At 47.7% G+C, this 18,857-nt stretch overlaps 1 long non-coding RNA gene across 1 annotated transcript in view; it reads left to right on the forward strand.

The window, feature by feature from the left end:
- The window catches only part of LOC309813961, a 151,385-nt gene that overhangs the window by 2,767 nt on the left and 129,761 nt on the right, over positions 1–18,857 (forward strand). Inside the window, exon 2 of the long non-coding RNA XR_014295564.1 lies at positions 13,910–14,057. This is a non-coding gene — a long non-coding RNA (uncharacterized lncRNA). The remainder of the gene's footprint in view (positions 1–13,909; positions 14,058–18,857) is intronic.

An 18,857-nucleotide genomic window follows, 5' to 3' on the forward strand; every position in this document is an offset into this window, starting at 1 on the left:
CCATCCCAGGTCATACTCCAGCAGGTGGCAGAGGTGAAATTCAAACTCAGGGCTTTTAGCTCCAGACTGTGTCCTCTGAGTTATCACGCTGCCTCCTATAGTGACTGTCAAGGATTGATTACAGGACAAGAGTCAGCATTAGGAACAAGGTGATGGTGTCGTTATCCTTGTCATTGGGTTTGTCCTGAGTGGGATTTTTTGACTCTGAGTTTCATGCTCTTTTCACTGTTCATTCATGCATTCAACAAACACTGAGCTGAGAACTCTAATGGGTGAGGCCCTGAGCTGTAGATATGACAATAGACTGAATAAGACCGGAAAGGTTCCTGCCCTCATACAGCTTCTATTCCGGTTGGGGGAGACCGGCATGGAAAAGGTGAACAGATCATTAGACGAGGGAACTAAGAATGGCAGTGAGGGCCTCAGAGGAAATAAATGGAGGAGTGAGTCACTGGATGTGTGGTCCCTTGAGATCAGGTGGTCCAGGAAGGCCTGACTGAGGAGGTGATATGTGAGATGAAACCTAAAGAGGGAGTTCGAGTCAGCATGGTGATGAGCAGAGTTGCCACAGAAAGAACATTCCAGAGGGATGGAGTCATGAGTGCTAGGACCCTAAGGTGGGCATGGGCTTGATGTGTCTGAGGGATCATAGGGTCATTACAGTTGGAGAGTAATGAGGGACAAGGAGAATTTGTGAGGGGACCTTGTGGGAACTGGATCACCTTGGATGCTGATAAGGAGTTAAAAAAATTTTTTTTAATTTATTTTATTTATTTATTTCTGGCTGCATTGGGTCTTCGTTGCTGCACGTGGGCTTTCTCTAGTTGCAGCGAGCGGGGGCTACTCTTCATTGTGGTGCACGGGCTTCTCATTGTGGTGGCTTCTCTTGTTGTGGAGCACGGGCTCTAGGCGCGAGGGCTTCAGTAGTTGTGGCACGAGGGCTCAGTAGTTGTGGCTTGCGGGCTCTAGAGTGCAGGCTCAGTAGTTGAGGCGCATGGGCTTAGTTGCTCCACGGCATGTGAGATCCTCCCGGACCAGGGCTTGAACCTGTGTCCCCTGTGTTGGCAGGTGGATTCTTAACCACTGCACCAGCAGGGAAGCCCCAAGGAATTTAAATTTTTTTCCGAGGACAGTAGGAAACTATAGATCAGTGTTTTCCCACTGAGATATAATGGGAGCCTCATATATCATTAAAAATTTTCTAATAGCCGCATTAAAAAAGAGTCATAAAAAGGTAAACTATATTTTATTTAACCCCATATATCTGAAATGGTGTCATATCCACTTGTGAATGATGTAAAACATTATTGAGATGTTTTATATTCTTTTTTTGTGCTACATCTTTGAAATGGTGTGTGTTTTATACTTACAGGACATCTCAGCTAAGGTCAGCTACTTTGCAAATGCTTAATAGCCATGCGTGGCCAGTGGCTACCATACTGGACAGGGTGTTATAGAGCTTTAAGTAGGGGAGTGGCAGTATCTGATTTGCTAGTTAACCCACAGCAAGGACACCCAGGAGCTTCTAATAGAAACCCAGTTGGTAACTAACAACCCCTGATTATCAGAGCATGAGGGTGAGGGGCTGGGAACCCATAACTGAGTTTCTGGCCTCGTATGTGTGTTTCAAGCATTGAGCTGGGAGGGAAAAGTGATTTCCTCAAAGTAAGAGAGCTAGAAAGAGGCCAAGCAAAACCTGGAACCCAGATCTTTTAGTTCCATGCCAATTTAGAAAATCCCCAATCATCATGGCTCACAAAGATGATGTTTTTACTGTTATAATGTAGCAAATGTGGTTTAGTTGTTTTAATATGCAAACATGCATGATGGCTTCTATTTGGTTATGATTTGCCTTAACATATTGTTTTCATTAAAAACACCCAACACTTAAGAGTAGGTAGATATCAATAATCCGTGAACCACATAGTATATTTTAATGTGTTTTAATTGATATAAATATACCATGAACGACATCATATATCTTAATATGTATCAGCTTGGACCATCATTTGTACCATATATATGTGAATTGTTCACGACTTGAATTTTTTGGTTTCTTTCCTGCCATGCTTACAGTAACTTTAATTTTAGAATAACTATCTAATTTTCTCCAGATTTTTGGATGGACTGACTCCTAGATCAAGAAAGGCTTTGCCTGTAAGGCCAAAGCATCTGGATGAAAACAAAACATGATTCTTGGACCCAGCTATTCTCCTGCCTTAGAGCCTGTCTTTGACAGGGATAGTGAAACGCACAAGAAGATCTGTCCATTGCAAAGGAGCACTGGGTCACGAGTCCAGAGCCCTGCATTTGATTCTGGCTCTGCTGAAAGCGGTGTGGCTGCTGTCATCCACTAGGCCACTTGCAACTCAAATTTGTCATTAGTTACTGGGGGCACGTGATCAATTTCCTCTGAACATCAGCTATGTGTTGCACCTGATGGTGTGATGGAGCCGTTCCCTTCTTTGCCAGGTTGACAAGGGAGTGGAAGGAGCACGAGATTGAGACCCAGAAAATCTCCATGTGTGTTTCAGCTTCATCACGGGGTGAGCTCAGTGATTTGGGCAATATATTTAAGAGTCTCTGAGTCCTTGAAAAAAATGAGGATAACAATATTTATTCCTCTTGCCATACAAGGCATATCCATATGTTCATCTATAACTATCTGTAGTGTCCGAATTCTAAGATGCTGTCCAATGACCCAGGTCCTTAGATAATCCCTTCCCCATGAGTGTGGGTGGTACCTCTTAACTTGCTTCTAATGAACAGAATGTGGCACAGGTGATGGGATTCCACTCCTGTGATGTTGTTGAGTCTTATGGCCAAAGTGAAGGGATTTTGCAGATGTAATTAAGGTCCCTAATAGGGAGACTATCCCGGGTGGGCCTGACCTAATCAGGTGAGCTGTTTACAGGAGGAGCCAGAAGTCAGAGACCGAGGAAATCTCTACCTCAGTCCTGCTGGCCTTAAAGAAGTGAGCTGCCACGAGTTCCACGTCTGTAAGGAAGTGAATTCTGCCAACAACCACGTGGCAGGATGATAAACGTTCTAAGTTGCTAAGTTCGTGGTAATTTATCACACAGTGTATTGAAAACCAACATACTATCATCCTCCTTACTCTTGGATCTGGTTAAAAGATTTACTTCTGGGCTTCCCTGGTGGCGCAGTGGTTGGGAGTCCGCCTGCCGATGCAGGGGACACGGGTTTGTACCCCGGTCCGGGAAGATCCCACATGCCGCGGAGCGGCTAGGCCCGTGAGCCATGGCTGCTGAGCCTGCGCGTCCGGAGCCTGTGCTCCGCAACGGGAGAGGCCAGAACAGTGAGAGGTCCGCGTACCGCCAAAAAAAAAAAAAAAAAATTTACTTCTCTGCTACTTCCTGGGGAGATGTTTGGTACCTATTTTTAAAAGAAATACATCTGCTCCCCTCAATTCTTTTTTTTTTTTTTTTTTTGCGGTATGCGGGCCTCTCACTGTTGTGGCTTCTCCCGTTGCGGAGCACAGGCTCCGGATGCGCAGGCCCAGCGGCCATGGCTCACGGGCCCAGCCGCTCCGCGGTATATGGGATCCTCCCAGACCGGGGCACGAACCCGTATCCCCTGCATCGGCAGGCGGACTCTCAACCACTGCGCCACCAGGGAGGCCCCCCCTCAATTCTTAACGCTTCCTGGGGCAGTAAGTTACATGAGTTGAGTGTGGCCTTTGCAAAGCAGCATTTACTCTTACCAACGAGAACTTTCTAGTTATGGTCCTGGAGAACTGAACCACGTCCACGTATAATTTCCATAGGTGTAGTATTTACTGCTACCTTCCGCCTATCCATCCTCGGTGTGTGTGCGCGTCTGTGTGCGTCTGTGTGCGTTTGTGAGCGTCTGTGTGCGTGCGCATGCGTACGTTTGTGTGCGCGCACGTGTATTTGCGTGCGTGCGCGCGCATGCGTTTATGTGCGCACGTGCGTTTGTGTGCGCGCGCGCAGCATGTGTCTGCGTGGTAGGAAGAAAGCGTACAGGTGCTCGGTGTTTTCTCTGTGCCCGTCAGCATTTTACGTGGTTAAGCCTCAAGACCGCCCCAGGTGGTAGGTATTGTTAATCCTATTTACAAATGAGTAAATGAAGCTCCGCTGTGTTATGTGAGCTGCTCAAGCCTCAGAGCTAGTTGGGATCCAAACCCAACAGGGATCTCTCAGGAGATGCCTGGCTCCGGGGTAAGGGCTCAGCCTGGACGATGGCGTAGAGACAGGACTCCCGGCAGCTGGGGATCATTTTGGATGTTCCCTGTGACCCCTCAAGATCCCCTTTTCCTGTCGCCTCCAGCTCTGGGCCTGGGAGGCTGACCCGCGTTCTCCACGCACAGCTCAGCCAGCGCAGGAGGCCCCGGTGCGAGATCAGAGGTGGGTGTCTTAAATATCCTCGCTTCTTCTCTGTTGGCCTGGGTTTCGGAGGTGGTCGTGTTCCCCCACCTGCGGCCACAGCTCCCGTCAGCCTGGGGACAGCTCTCTCCCTCTGCCCCTGCAGGCCGGGCGTGGTCCCTGCCTCCTGTGGTCGTTGGCCCCGGGATGCTTGCGCCTTCCAAGTGGGTTCATGGAACGGTGCTCCTTCGTTGATTTGCCCTTTCGTTAAACTCCCTTCAGTTACCCCTTCGAGTGTTTCCAGCTAGCCCCCTGACCCATCCAGAAGCTGAAGTGGGCTTTAGAGAGGACCCCTTCCCTAGGTTGTGGAGATACGGGCTGCCCTGTGGTCTCTCACATTGTCTTTTTGGCTCTTGGCATGTGAGTTAGTTAAAAGAATCTGAGGCTTAGCAATTAATTAGAATAGGAAAACCAGATAGAGATGCTAGGAAAGCCAAGACAGAAACTTGGCAGCCTTCTCTTGGGCAGATCTGCCGGCTGCTGTTGAGTCTTGAGGAGAAGACTGACCGTGGAGTGACTTCGGTCAGTGATGGTGACTTGAGGTCTCTCACTCCCTTGTGCCTCGGTCCCCTGGTTTCTGAAAATGGCTTGAGGAGCGAATGCGGGGCTGTGTGCAGCAGCTGGGTCTGGGTCCCGATGGCCCTTCCAAACGTGAAGCATTCCCGTGCCAGGCCCCAGCTAACAGGGTGCTCGTCTTGAGTCTTTGAGGATGAGGCTTGCGCGTGAGACACTGGGGAACCCGGAGCAATTTGCTGAGTTGGACCCTCTTCCTAAACTGGAATCACTGTAATTTGCTGACCTGCATGGAGTTTGCAACCAAGCGGTAGCAAAATATTGATGTTTGTTGTGCTTGGCCTGGCACACTGGCGCCAGGTGTTGATATGACTCACGAAGGAGAAAGGCGGCTGAATGGGATTAAGGGGCAAACGTGCAGCTCTGAGTTCCTAGCCTGAGAATGATTGTGGTCTTGGGGGTAGGGAGGTCCTGGGTGGACTAGCTTGCAGGGGGTGGGGTGGAGGATTTACAGTGGCCTATCCAAGGGGGAATTCCCAGCTTCAAGGGTTGTGCTCAGGATAATTGGGTCCAAGTGCCCTTTCTGAGCTCCCATCAGCACAACTCTGCCAGACTGTCCCTGAGCGATTTCACTGCATCCTCCCAACACCTTCCTGAGGCGGTGGTCTTGTCCCCCTTTTACAGTAGAGCAAACTGAGCCCTAGGGACGTTACATAATTTTCCTGAGGTCACATAGCTGGTTGCAGAGCCTGAAATTGGACTCACATGTGTCAAACTCCAAAGATGGTATGAATAAAAACTACAAAACAACAGCTAAAGCAACAGCAACCATTTTTTGGGCTGTTCTCCATGTGTCAGGCTAAGTTCATCACATTTAATTCCTACAGTGTAGGGTCTGAATCCCTAGCGTAGACATAAGAAGCATTTCAGCCCTCTGTGCCCACAACAGACACTTAAAACCTGTGGTCCAGTTGTAGGTAAACCTCAACAAGCTAATTATAGCAACTGTTTACAATAAAATCTATTTTAGAATAACTTTCACACAGCAGATAATGGGGAAAATCAGGCCTGTTCAGCCCATCATGAAATCTCTAATGAGCGAGAGGTCGGGGGGAGCCTTGTAGCACCCCAGTTTCCCAGGAGAACTTAAGGAACAGAGAGGGGATAAAAATCAGTATAGTTAAAGCACTCATTAACATCCTTTCTCATCATCATGTTTTCCATTCTGTCTGCCATGTTGGCATTTTACTTTTCCAAAGCCTTGTGAACCTGCGTTACCTGGTAACATCTCCTTATGGGATGTTGAAATCATGCTGTACTCTGGAAAAAAATGGTGATGGTGCTTTTATATGTTACCTTTGAGGGCAAAGTTGACATATGTGGGTTTTGTTCAGATTGAAATGTCTGAGGTCCTGTCTATGAACCTGCATTATTGGCAATTTGGAACCAGTTTTATAGCTTGGGCTCTAGGCCAAAATTAGACTGAATTGTGAAGGAGGTGATTTCTGGTTTGATGCATTTCGTGTTTCTTGTCTTTGCTCAGTGATTATAAATTAGCTTGTCTGAGCAGCCCATTCTGACCTGCTCCCTGTGTCTTATTCTACGCTGCAGACTTATCATTCCTTTTCTGCCTTTCACAACCTACCTGTCCTCAGTACCGTGCTCTCAGGGCTCTGCTCGGTCTCCCCCTCCCTGGGTTCAACACGTACTTTGGAGAAAAGAGGAATGGTTTTGAAATCAGCATATCTGAGTTTGAACCAATTATTAGCGATGCAGCGTGGGCAAATGAACTTCTCTCTTAGATTGTTCTAGCTGTAAGATGGAAATGATGAGCCCCACTTCAAGAGGGTCGTACCCAGCTTTAGTAAGGGAATGCACCCAATCCATTGCAAACAGTACAGTAATACGTGTAGTTGCCTTCCTCACCCAAGATTCCTGTCCCTTCTAACATCCACCCAATTCTTCCTTGTTTATCACAAATAGGTTCAGAATAACTGTTCCCCATTATTGCTTCCTCTGTCCTGAGAGAGATGAAACTGTTGCTATGGACCGGTTCTGCAAAGACTGTTTTACTTGCATGCCTGCGGCAGATGGTGGTCGGGTGCACGCAAGGGTAACATTGTCAGATGCTTAGTGAGCATTTCCCCAGAGCCAGCAGAGGGACTGGGAGTTGGACGGGACCCCCAAGGTACCCCATCCCCACTTCTGTGGCACCCACGAGGGTGTTTCCTCCTGTGTGCTTGAATGCTTTCCGTGTCTAAGAGCTCATTCTCTGACCAGAGAGTTCCAGCAGTTTGGGACAGTGCTCACTGTTACGAGGGGCTTGGTTACCTTGGGCTGACATCTGCCGCCCAGGATGTCACCCATCTGTTCTTTCCAGCCTTTGGAATCTCTTTGGAGGGCTCTCCTTTTCTCACGTGATGGCGGTTGATCTATTAGAAAACTGTGGTCCTGTGTTCAGTTCTTCCCCTTCTCCCCTCCAGATTTTAGGTACCACTTTATCCTGCCTAAGTTACATCCCACCCTTCTATTCCACTTTGTTGGCGGTCACCCTCCCTTCCAATCTCGGTGGGCTGTGGTGCAGCCTCTAGAGGGGTAGGAGCACCAGCTTTGATATTAGACAGATTCGGGTCAAATCCCTGCTTGGGCACCTACTGGGGGAGCCTCAGTTTACCTCTCTGTAAAATGGAAACAATAATACCAATCTTATAGTACTGCCACGCAGGTTAAATGTGCTGATGTCTAGAAAGCATGCAGACTAGCGCCTGGCATGGAGAAGGTGTTTGATACCTGGTGGCTGTGTAATTATTTAATTATTATGCAGTTACTCTTTGCTTAGTTTCAGGTAGGTAGTCATCATGCTTCATTCACTTAAAATCTTCCCAGGGCCCCTTAAGGTTTTGCTCAGCCTGGATGTGGGGGTCCTTTCCTCCATCACAGCAGGAAAATGGCCTTAAGTAAGTGTTTCAGTTATTTCGTTACAATCACAGATTCTCAGGAGGATAGGATAGTCAAAGTACCATCCAGTGGTCATTTTCAGTCTGTTAGTTTGAGGCAGGTTATCATTTAAAAACAATTTGCATCTTCTCTGGCTAACTGTGTATGTCCTGAGAGGCCCTCTGAGAATGCAGCGCAACGTCCAGACGTCCGTGGGCAGAATTCCAGAGCTTCTGAAAGATGAGCATGTCCCGTGGCTGATGAACAAGGTATGAAGACACCAAATCCCCCCGATGGAGTCCAGCAAGACCTTGCCTCTGAGCCGCCTTTCTGGAAAGACTGGATGAGTTCACCCAGAAGAAGGGGTGGGCGATTTCAGGGAAGACTCATCGTTTTCAGAAATTAGGCAGTGAAAGATCTGGGGCTTGCTTCCCCTTGGTTCTCCCAGTTGTTCTCACAGCCCAAGACAACATGGTTTGGCCATGATGTCATCTGACACAGATAGACACGCTGAGGCCAGAAGCTGTCAAGCAGATCCTGGGTTATGATGGCGTGGGGGAGGGATGTGCAGTTTGAGGGCTACATGAGTGTGGAGTGAGTAATGTTTTCCAGTCGGGTATTATCACCCGTGCCATCACTGATAGCGGGGAGGGAGAACTGAACTGCTTAAGATACCGAAAACCAACTATGTTATATCCCCCCAAAGATCCTACTTGTCCAAGTTAAAATCCTGTATTTAGTAGTCTTGTGTTTTGTCATGCTAGGAAGATATTTTCAGATCATCCGTTGAATGTAGATGATTAATTTCATTCATTCATTCATTCAGTCAGTCAGTCACTCAGGTCACTCAGTCATTCGGTCTGTGGTTCAGTTGGTCACGTGGTCTCATTCCATTGGTCCGTTGATTTCTCAGTCTTTCAGTCATTCGACAAACAACCATTGCACATCTCTTTCTGTACCGAAAGCTCTGCTGGGTGTGGGGCATGCGGCAGTGATAAAAAAAAAATTCACAGGATCTACTCTCCTGGGGAAGACAGATGTTAAACAAGCAATTACAGCAAAAGGTGATGAATGGGGATCATTGCGATAGGAAAAACATGGGCCCTGAGGCGAAGGAAGATCAGTTTGGCTGGATATTACAGTTCTCTATTACCTAAAACATCAGATTCCAGGGGCTTAACTTCCAGGGTGTCTAAATAAGTGACTGTAGACAGTCCTCCATTAGAAAGAATTAGAGCTCACATTTATGAAACTCTTGGTATGGGGCCAGGTACTGAGCGAAGTCCTTTACAAAGATGGTCATACTTAATCCTCCCAATAACTCTTGAGTTAGGGACTCCAAGTATCCCCATTTCACAGATGAGGAAGCTGAGGCTCAAAGAGGATTAGCAACTTGTCTGTAGTTGCACAGAGTGAAGTGACAGCCAGGATTGAACCTTGTTGTGTCTGCTCCCAGAGCTCATGGTGATAACCATAGATGCTTTTTTCCTCCCAGGAACTGGGAAGCCTGTTACAAAGGCACAGAGAACTCAAGGCAAAGAGAGCCTCTGGACTTTCCTAGCTGACTTCCAAAGAGCCAAGTACTCTGCAATGAGGCTGGCAGCCCACGGGAACAAGAGCAAGAACTTGGGGTGACCAGGTCAGAGAGCATCTTGGTGTGAGCTGTGTTCCTGCCTCCCAGAAGGCATGAGAAGTCTTTGAGGGAAGCTACATGTAAGAGTAGAAAGACCTTAGGCAGTGCAACCCAGAAATAACTCAATGGTATGCTCATACGTGCATTTTAAATGTAGCTACAGTAACACAAACTGAGTTAAGAACCTACTGCCCACATGACATCTTTATTTGGTTGTAAAGCACTCCGTTACACCCACTCGCTTTCCTTTTCGATGATCAGAAAAAGAAAATGAGTCAGTCATTTTTGCATAAATAGGTCCTATATTTCAAAAGAAAATAGTTTTCTTAGAGAACATAGCCTTCTTTCTATTTTTTCTCTCTCCGTATGTCCCCTCGTCCAATTCAGTAATAAATATCTCTTGTCCAGATGTTAGATGACTGTGAGCTAATTTGGAAATCTTCATGCTTAATTTAGAAGTGATTCATCTACACATTGAGTAGTACCTCAGTTTGGCCAGGGATGGCGGTAGTTGTCGCAGTGTGGTGATTCAGGCTTGCCAGTGAGTGGTCAGCCTTCTATCACTCGAGATGTGACTGAACTGCTATGATGACTCAGCTTGAGTCTGTACAACTGTGAATATAATGGTGAGCGCACTCAGCAGCTTCTCTGGGTGTCGCCCACGTGGTCTGAGCTGACTCTGTGCTCACGGGGGCATATTCTCAGTGGAGGCGTGAGTGAGTCACATTTCCTCTTGTCTCCCTGTCCTTTCTGTTCGGTGTCTGCAGTTGCCACAGGCTTAGTTCATCCATCATCCCTTCCCCAAAGGGATTCTTTTACCCGATGTCTCATTATCATGAAAGATGGCTCCATCGTTAGAGAGGGATAAATTTGGAGTCTGAGATTAACAGCTACACACAGATATATAAAAAAGATACACACTACTGTATATAAAAGAGCTGAACAGCAAGGACCTACTGTACAGCACAGGGAACTATATGCAATATCTCGTAATAACCTATAATGCAAAAGAGTCAGAAAAAGGATATTCTTTTATATATATATTCAGTTATTATATATATAATATATACTGAATATATATAAGATATATATATAACTTTATATATATATAAAGTTATATATATATATATAAACTGAATCACTTCACTGTACACCTGAAACTAACACAGCATTTTATTTTATTATTATTATTTTTTTTTGCGGTATGCGGGCCTCTCACTGTTGTGGCCTCTCCCGTTGCGGAGCACAGGCTCCGGATGCGCAGGCCCAGCGGCCATGGCTCACGGGCCCAGCCGCTCCGCGGCATATGGGATCCTCCCAGACCGGGGCACGAACCCGTATCCCCTGCATCGGCAGGTGGACTCTCAACCACTGCGCCACCAGGGAGGCCCTAACACAGCATTTTAAATGAACTATACTTCAATAAAAAAAAAAAGACGACTCCTTCTTTTCCAGATTCACAAACAGTGAGGCTCAGAATCCACCTAGTCTGCCTAAATCCCATCTAGTTATAATGGTACTGTCTCTTCTTGACAGCCAGTACTGCTCTGCTAACGGGTACTGCAGCTGTCACCAGCACTCCTGTTAGTACCAGCAGGGGACATTTTGTAACGCGGTGTTACAGCCACTGGTTGAGTTCTCTATATGCTGTGTCTAATTTCATCTTCGTACCAGTCACATATGGTAGGTGCTATTTGGATCCCTCTGTTGCTGAAGAAGCAAAACCAAGGCTCAGATAAGCAAAGTAACCCACCTGAGGTCTCATCGTGAGTAAATGGAATGATCTGAAGCCAACTTGTTTGACACTGTCCTTTAAGCACCACGGCAGTGCTTTCTACCTTCATGATCTTTCTCACCACCTCGTATCAAATCACCTCTGTGCTGTGATTTATGTAATAGTGGTGGCCTGGCACTCACCACACTCAGAGGAGCAAGGCTGCAAAAGCAGCGGAGTCATTTCCAGAGTGCATTGCTTTCAATACACTGATACTTGGCCTACAGTCTGCATCACCCATCAAAGTGAATCCCATGAAGGAAAACAGAAACCTGGATTAGTGTGGACTCTGCAGGAAGAGCTTGGCAAGTTCCCAGTCTCCTCTCTGTCACCGATACTTTCTTATCTATCTCCAGGCAAGAGAGCCTTTCTCTCAGAACTTCTTTTTTGCCTCATGACTTTTTCCCCCTCACCATAGTATAATTTTGTTTCCTGTACAGAGGACCTTAGTTCCTTCTTTCTAGGAATAGTCTAAGGGCATCTAAAAGGTTTTGTGTAAACTTTATTTCCCTGGGTTGGTCAACTCTGACCTCTGCCCAGGAGGACCTGGTGTGTTTGGACATTGGAAAGTATTCCATGGTTTCAATTTCAAGGGACCTCCAGGGAGGGATGAGTCCCAAGGGCAAGAGTGGCTCCTGTTCTGGGGACCCCACCCTGGCCCTCTGGTCACCCACTCCTTCCAGGCCAGGCTTAGGTTCCCTAGACCCTAGAATTTCCTGCTTGAAAGACCCTAATGCCACTTCCAGAGCAGAGCGGTCCTCTTCTGTGGGACCATTCTCCTCCGAGGATGGACCTTGGCACAGTTTACCGGTAGGCCTGATGGAGAACCAAGAGGCGGCTCTTTATGGCATGTGGATGATGTTTGAGAATCTGCATATGTGTGAGCAAGATCCCTTAGAGTGTGGGACAGATCTTGGGAGTGGTTAATGAAGGTGGAAACAGAAGTCACAGGAAAATCCAAGAGCTTGGAATTCAAACCTAGCCTTCCAGGTAGTTTTAAAGACATTGATCATGGTAGGAAGATGGACCATATTTTTACTGAGCAGTGTGTCAGCTTGACTTATAAATTCTGTATATTTAGACATACCGTATATAGGCCTCTGCTTGTACCCTTTTCTCCTGGGTTCCTCAAGTATTAGGGATAGGCCTTTAGCTACCACTAGGGTGACCAGTTTGTCCTGGTTTATCTGGGACTAAGGGGTTTCCCAGGATGCAGGATTGACACTGCTAATGGAGAAAGACCCAGGCAAATTAGAACAAGGTGAGTTGATAACTTGAGACCAGCCACTGTCTGTAATATACTGATTGCTGTTGATTTGTATAACTACACAAAACTCCTTTTTGGGGCAAGAAAAAGCCTTTTACATTTTCATCATAATAGCACACTAGAAATTCCATTTAATGAGAGATCTGTTCTCAGAGTCAGGAGAAAATTAAAGGTCATTTTACCACGGGCAAGCCTCCTGTCTCCAGAGCAGGATGCTCCCATTAGCAGTGGCCTTTGCAGAATTCCCACAAAATCAACAGCGGGTGTTTCTTGACCACTAAAAGAAGACACGTCATAAAAAGGGAATCAAAACAGATTTCTATATCTTGGACAGTCTTATTTTCTCCCAGAACATGGAGGCTGGGCTGGTGCCACTGGCATTATCCCTATCCCAGTTCTGACCTTACTGTCCAAAGTGACTCCGTTCCGGACAGAGTCTACAGGTAACCAAGGGCTGTGGATGTTTTGGGGCATTTGGAACCTGAAGGAAGAGTGGGTGGGACCATCTTTAACCAGGCGATATTGGGAGGTGGCACAGTTCGTCTCTCCTCATGTTGATGTTTCTCCTTTTCCTGAGTTCTTGGGAAGAAGGCATTCATTCATCCATCAGATGAGGCCAAGAGTAGTAGTTTTCCAAGCAAAAGGGACTGCAAGAGCCAAGGCCCTTTGGCAGGGACATGCTTACTTGAAAATCTAAAAGCAAACAGAGGGGTGTGCTGGGAGAGGGGGAATGTGGAACAAGATGGGGTCTGAGGGTCTGAGGGGTGGGTAGGGACCAGTTCAAAAAGGACCTCAGAGCCACGGTAAAGATTTTGGATTTCAGCAAGGGCGATGGAAACGTAGTGTGGTAGGCTAAATAGTGGTCCTCCCAAAGATATCCACATCCTCGTCTCTAGAATCTGTAAATGTCATCTGATAGGACAAAAACAGACTTTGCAGGTGTGATGAAGTGAAGGATCTTTCGGTGGGGAGATGACCAGGATTATCGGGGTGGGCCCTAAGTGCCACCACATGTATCCCTGTGAAGAAAGAGGCAGAGGGAAAGTTGTCACAGAAAAAGAGAAGGCAGTGTGACCAGGGAGGGGGAGATTGGAGTGGTGCGGCCACAACCTAAGGAATGGCAGCAGCCTCCAAAAGCTGGAAGAGGCAAGGAACAGCTTCTCTTCTAGGGCCTCCAGAGGGAGCGTGGCCCTGCCAGCACACTAATTTCAACCCAATCACACTGATTTGGACTTCTGTTCCCCAGAACTGGGGGACAGGAAATTTTTATTATAAGCCACCACGTTTATGGTAATTTGTTACAGCAGCCAAAGGAAATGGATACAGGCAATTCTTAACTTGAGGCTGGGATGTGACATGATGGGATTTGCATCTTTCAGGGACCACTCTGAGTGCTTTGTGGAGCGGAGAGCAGAGGCAGGCGGAAGTGGGAACGGAGAGACCAGCTGGGAAGTTCTTGGCAGGCACACGTGAGCTGTGACGCAGCAGTGGAGGTGGAGAGTGGAACTTTCAAGGTTCTCTCTGGAGGTAGGTTGAATGACAAGACTTGCTGACAGATGGCCACGGGGAGAAGCAGGCTCTGAAAAGGCTCCTCACCGGCTGGGTCTGAATGTAGATGTGCTTTTTCTTCTGGGGAAAGCTTATAATTTTAAAAAGAAGCCCAAGGAGAACACAGTGATGGACTTTTAGGCTCTTTAATAGCCCATGTGTGGAGAAAGGCGCTGAGTGGGTTGTGGGCTTGGGGAACTGTCCCACAGTCCATTGTGTCATGCTGCTTAGCTGGCCCGCTCTGTTTATAAGCTATCACGAGTCCGTTTCCAGAAGTAGGTGGGCTACAGATCAACTGATGATACCTTTCTTGCCGTCTCAAAGGAAATGTTTGTGTTGCTCCTGGGTGCGGGAGGTATCTGAAAGATGTGGTTTGAATGCCACAGTGATGGTGTCCCTATGACATTTCAAAGCTCTCCTGTCCTGGTTTTCAGTCTTCAGCATGTATCTGATTCACCTGGGGAGTTTGTACATCAAGCAGATTGGAAAAGTATAGCTGGAGAGGTTCTGATCCTAGGCTGCGGCACCGTCTAAGGCAGGGCTTCTCAGGCTTTAAAGATTCTGATTCAGCTGATCTGGGTGCAGCCTGAGATTCTGCAGCTCTGACGAGTTCCCAGGTGACGCTGTTGTTGCCGGTCTCTGGACCACACTTGGAGTAGCACGATACAGGGGTCATTTTCAGATTGTTAAGCCCTGTGTGCCAAGGATGAGCCTAACTCTTAATTTGGGTGCGACGCTACACGTATCAGAAACAAAGGTAGCCAGACACACTGCCAAGCCCTCCCGTGTGAGGGCCCGGCTGTGATGGGGATGCAGCAGATCCTCTTCTTCTCTAAACCAGGGACACTCGGCATTATCTCCGGCTTAGCTCATAGATGCCTCCTTGCCAAACCCAACAGGGGCCAGCTGCCCAGACTGGGTTACGAGGCTGAGGTCTACCAGGCTCACCCCTTCCGGGAGAACCGTGGGCCAGACGACTTCCTCATCCCAGCGGTGTCCGTCTTGCTTGGGGCCTCCTGAGGGCTGGCTCGCCATCATCAGCTTGCTGTTTCTAGTACACAGTCCTGGCCACACTCCATCCCCAATTCAAACCCTGCCCTGGCCCAGATTTGGCCAGGGTCAGGCTCACTGGTCTCCCCACCAAGCTGCACTCCCATCTCCAGCCTCTACAACCCACCCATATATTAGTTCCTCATTTCACATGGTCACTTTCTCTTCTCTCTAGGCCTGAGGAGTCACAATTTAACTCAGAAACCATCCTTCATATCCCATAGAAGGATATCTGTAGTGATGAGAGGGGCAGGATTTGGGCATAAAGAGAGAGTGCAAACTGGTGGTTAAGAGTGCGGATTTATCTCTGTGTACATCCCAGCTTGGTTGTACCTCAGCTGTGTGACCTTGGGCAAGTGTTGAGACCTCAGTTATCCCATCAATAAAATGGGGAAAGTGAAACCTTTTCCTCAGGGTTGTTGAAAAGAGTCACTGAGCCATTGCACATTTAAAATTAAAAGGCTTTATTTTGCAAGGGGCACATCTTAAGGGTGGAACTGAGCAGTTCAGATTAGCCACTGCTGTTTGTCCTTCTCTTCTCTCTTCTCTGCTGACCTTGCCGTCTTCTCCCCTCCTCTCCTGGCTCTTAGGCTCTTGGGGCCTTCATTGAGGTACAGTCCTTGGCATTTCCTCCAGGTGAAATTCCACAGAGGTGGGAAGAATTGATTGTATTCCAGAGGCTGTTTTTGAAAATTGCCCGTAGGCATGGTTTGGGGCTGTCCACCCGGCTGGGCTAAACACAGCCCTTTAAAAGGAAATGAAGGGAAATGCTCACGATTCCGGCTCTTAGTCCAAACTTGGAGCACACAGGAATCTCTAGGTCCAAACATTTCCCCTGTAAAGCTTTGTTTACCTTGGAGACCAACATCAACACAATTAGGTTTCAATATCAGCTACGTGGAGGTCAAGGGCAGCGGAAGCCTTTTATAAATCTGGTGTCCAGGGCCACAGTTAACACCTTCCTTTCTAGATGGGGAGGAGGAGACATTTCAGGGTTGCCCATCGGATTAAATAATGAGGAGCCGACAGAAGCTCCAGATGTGGTCATCCCTAGACATTCAGAGGTGACTCTTTGAATCCGTGCAGATAAGGTCCCAGGATGAGCACTGGCTGGGGCCCTGCCTCCTCCACGGCCGTCCAGGTGAGACACCGTGGCCCATGGGTCACCTTAGGAGAAGAAATAGAGGCTTTGGCTGGCGTCCATTCACCTACATTCATCAGCAGATGTTCCCCAAGGTCCTAGCACGTGTCAGTCACAGGTGGAGATGCTGGTGTGCTACAGCCGTGAAGGAAATGCAGAAATCCTTGCCTTCATGGAGCCCACATTCTACTTAGGGTGCTTGTTTGAGTCTAAGAAAATATCTGCTTGCTTCAGCCTGAATTCAGAGACATAAAGGATTCCAGGACCTGGGGCCTGGTTGGGGGAGGAACCTTAAACTGGTCTGTTGGTTCATTATCTTTCTTAGGGTCTCTTGGGCTGCACCCCACAGGCATACAAGCCCTGTACTTGCTCAGCCTTAAGACCGGAAGAGCAAGCCCAGAGTCAGCAACAGAGACATCCATGGTTTAATGAATGGGGGGAGCTTATATGTCTGAAGCAGGGTCTTGGAGCAACACCCCACTGTGTGAGATGGACAGAGGGCAGGACATGGCGGCAGTCTTTGCTCTGGCGTGGGGGAGGGGAAGGTTACCAGTTACAGGGGAATTGATGTTAGGTTGGCTCATCAGTTACCAAGGAAACCAGCAGAGGGGCACACTCCTCACCACCCCTTTGATAAGCTACCATGGTGGCTAAAGTTAGACCAGTCATTATATGGGGCCTGGGATAAGTATGTAGGAAGGTCAGTCAGGTGAGTAGGGTGTAGGTGAAGCAGGCCCTGGCCCAGCAAGGGATGTACAGAGAGCAGGAGAACAGCCATCTTGGATCACACGCTTCTCTGAGAATATTGTAGAAGCTGTGAGCCTGCATTCCGGTTCTGCAAACTTCTGCCTTTACTTTCAGAGGGTTTTATTTCATCCTCTCTACCTCTAGCTTCCAGCTTCTGATCTGGTTCTACCAGAACCTTCTACCAGAACATTCCACATTCCTCATCTAAGAGGGGCTTATCACAAGGTATAGATTTTTTTTTTTTAAGAGATGGGAACTTGCTACCTCTCTAGGCAGCCCATTCCATTCTAGAGCTCTGTGGACTGCAGAACAGTTTCTTCTTCGACCCTGTTCCCTGCCTCTAAGCCCTGAGGCTGGGATCTGGCACAAATACGTCTGCCACCCTGTTCACTGGTGTCCTGATGTTTTTCTTGAAGGGGCAGAAAGAAATGCCTACTTCAGCTACACTCCGGGGTGTGGGGCTTGTTGTGGGCTTGGCTGCCCTCCTTTTCCCTGAAAGGGAAAGACTCCAGTAGCTTTTCTCCTCCTGGTCTCTCGGTAAAGATACTGGCCTAAGATGGGTCTCCTTCATCTCCTCCACCCTCTCTGTTTGCCTTCTTAGCTGAAAATATGACTGGATTTGCAAGTTAGCCACAGGAAACAGAGCCTTGTTTTTAAGGCTGGTGACTTGCTTTTTGAGCCTGCCAGTATGTATAAAGCTTAAATGACTTCTCTGTCCCTTGTGTTACGTGGGAGGAAAAACTCTTACCTGCAGCTGCTGGGAGAGTGGTGTCAACAAGCACCCCGACACACACACACACCCCTTTACTGCTGAAAGCCAGCTTTCTTTTAACCCGAAGTCCAGGCCACGCGAAATCCTTCAAAGGACAGGGCCAGAGACTCGACTGTGAGAATTCTTTCTGTAGGGAAAGCGTGGGCACATCACGAGCTTTGAAGAGGTTGCTATCCAAAAAAATGTCAGCTGACGATTTTGGAAGTAACCGGGTCTTGTCATCTCCTGGACAAGAGCTGGGTGATATTTAAAAGCACCAGGCCCAGGAGAGCAGAAAGGTTGCAATGATTCACAGGATCGGTGGAGCCCTGAGGCAGAGGGAGTCAGAGGGAAAGGAATTTTATTTTCTTTAGCTCGCTTGAAGCTGTCTTCCAGCCACATGCGGATTATGGGCGGGTGCCAACCCCCAGCCCGCAGCTGGTGCCTGGGAGCCGGAGCCTCACAGCGTCCCCGCCAGAAGGAGTCACTGTTGTCGTTGTCACTGGTCCTCAGCTTCACAGGATTAAATTAATAACGACTCTAAGTTCATGACATGTGAAAACTTACATATTTTAATAATGCAGTGACCACTCATGTCCTGGACTTCAAGTGCAGACACTAACTACATCTCAGTATACTGGGGTCCCTCCCCCATCTCATCCCTGCCACCCGCTCCGAGGTGGCCATTATCCTGAACCCCATTCCCACCAGCCTCTGGCTTTTCCTCTTGATACAATTGTATCTCGTGTGTGTACATTCATACTACATGTGTATTTTTCATTTTAGTTTTTTTAACTTTGTATCAAGGGACTCATAATTTGAGGGACGTGGCCGAGATCATCTGTATTGTGCCCTTCTCGTGGTATATCTATAGAGATGGCCTTAGAAGATTCCACTGGGGAATAGCCCACAGTTGATTCAGTCACTGTTATGCTCTGGGGTTTTGGGTGGTTGCCAGACTTTTGCTCTTGTCGACACTGTGGCCTTTGAACATTCTTCTGTGTCTCAGTTTTCCAAAGCAGTTGCACCAATTTACACACTTACCAGCAACTTATAAGAGAGCCTTCGGATTACATCCAATTCAGTGTTT

This window comes from Mesoplodon mirus, assembly GCF_964341445.2.
Source record: "Mesoplodon mirus genome assembly, chromosome: 12".
Classification (NCBI taxonomy): domain Eukaryota; kingdom Metazoa; phylum Chordata; class Mammalia; order Artiodactyla; family Ziphiidae; genus Mesoplodon; species Mesoplodon mirus.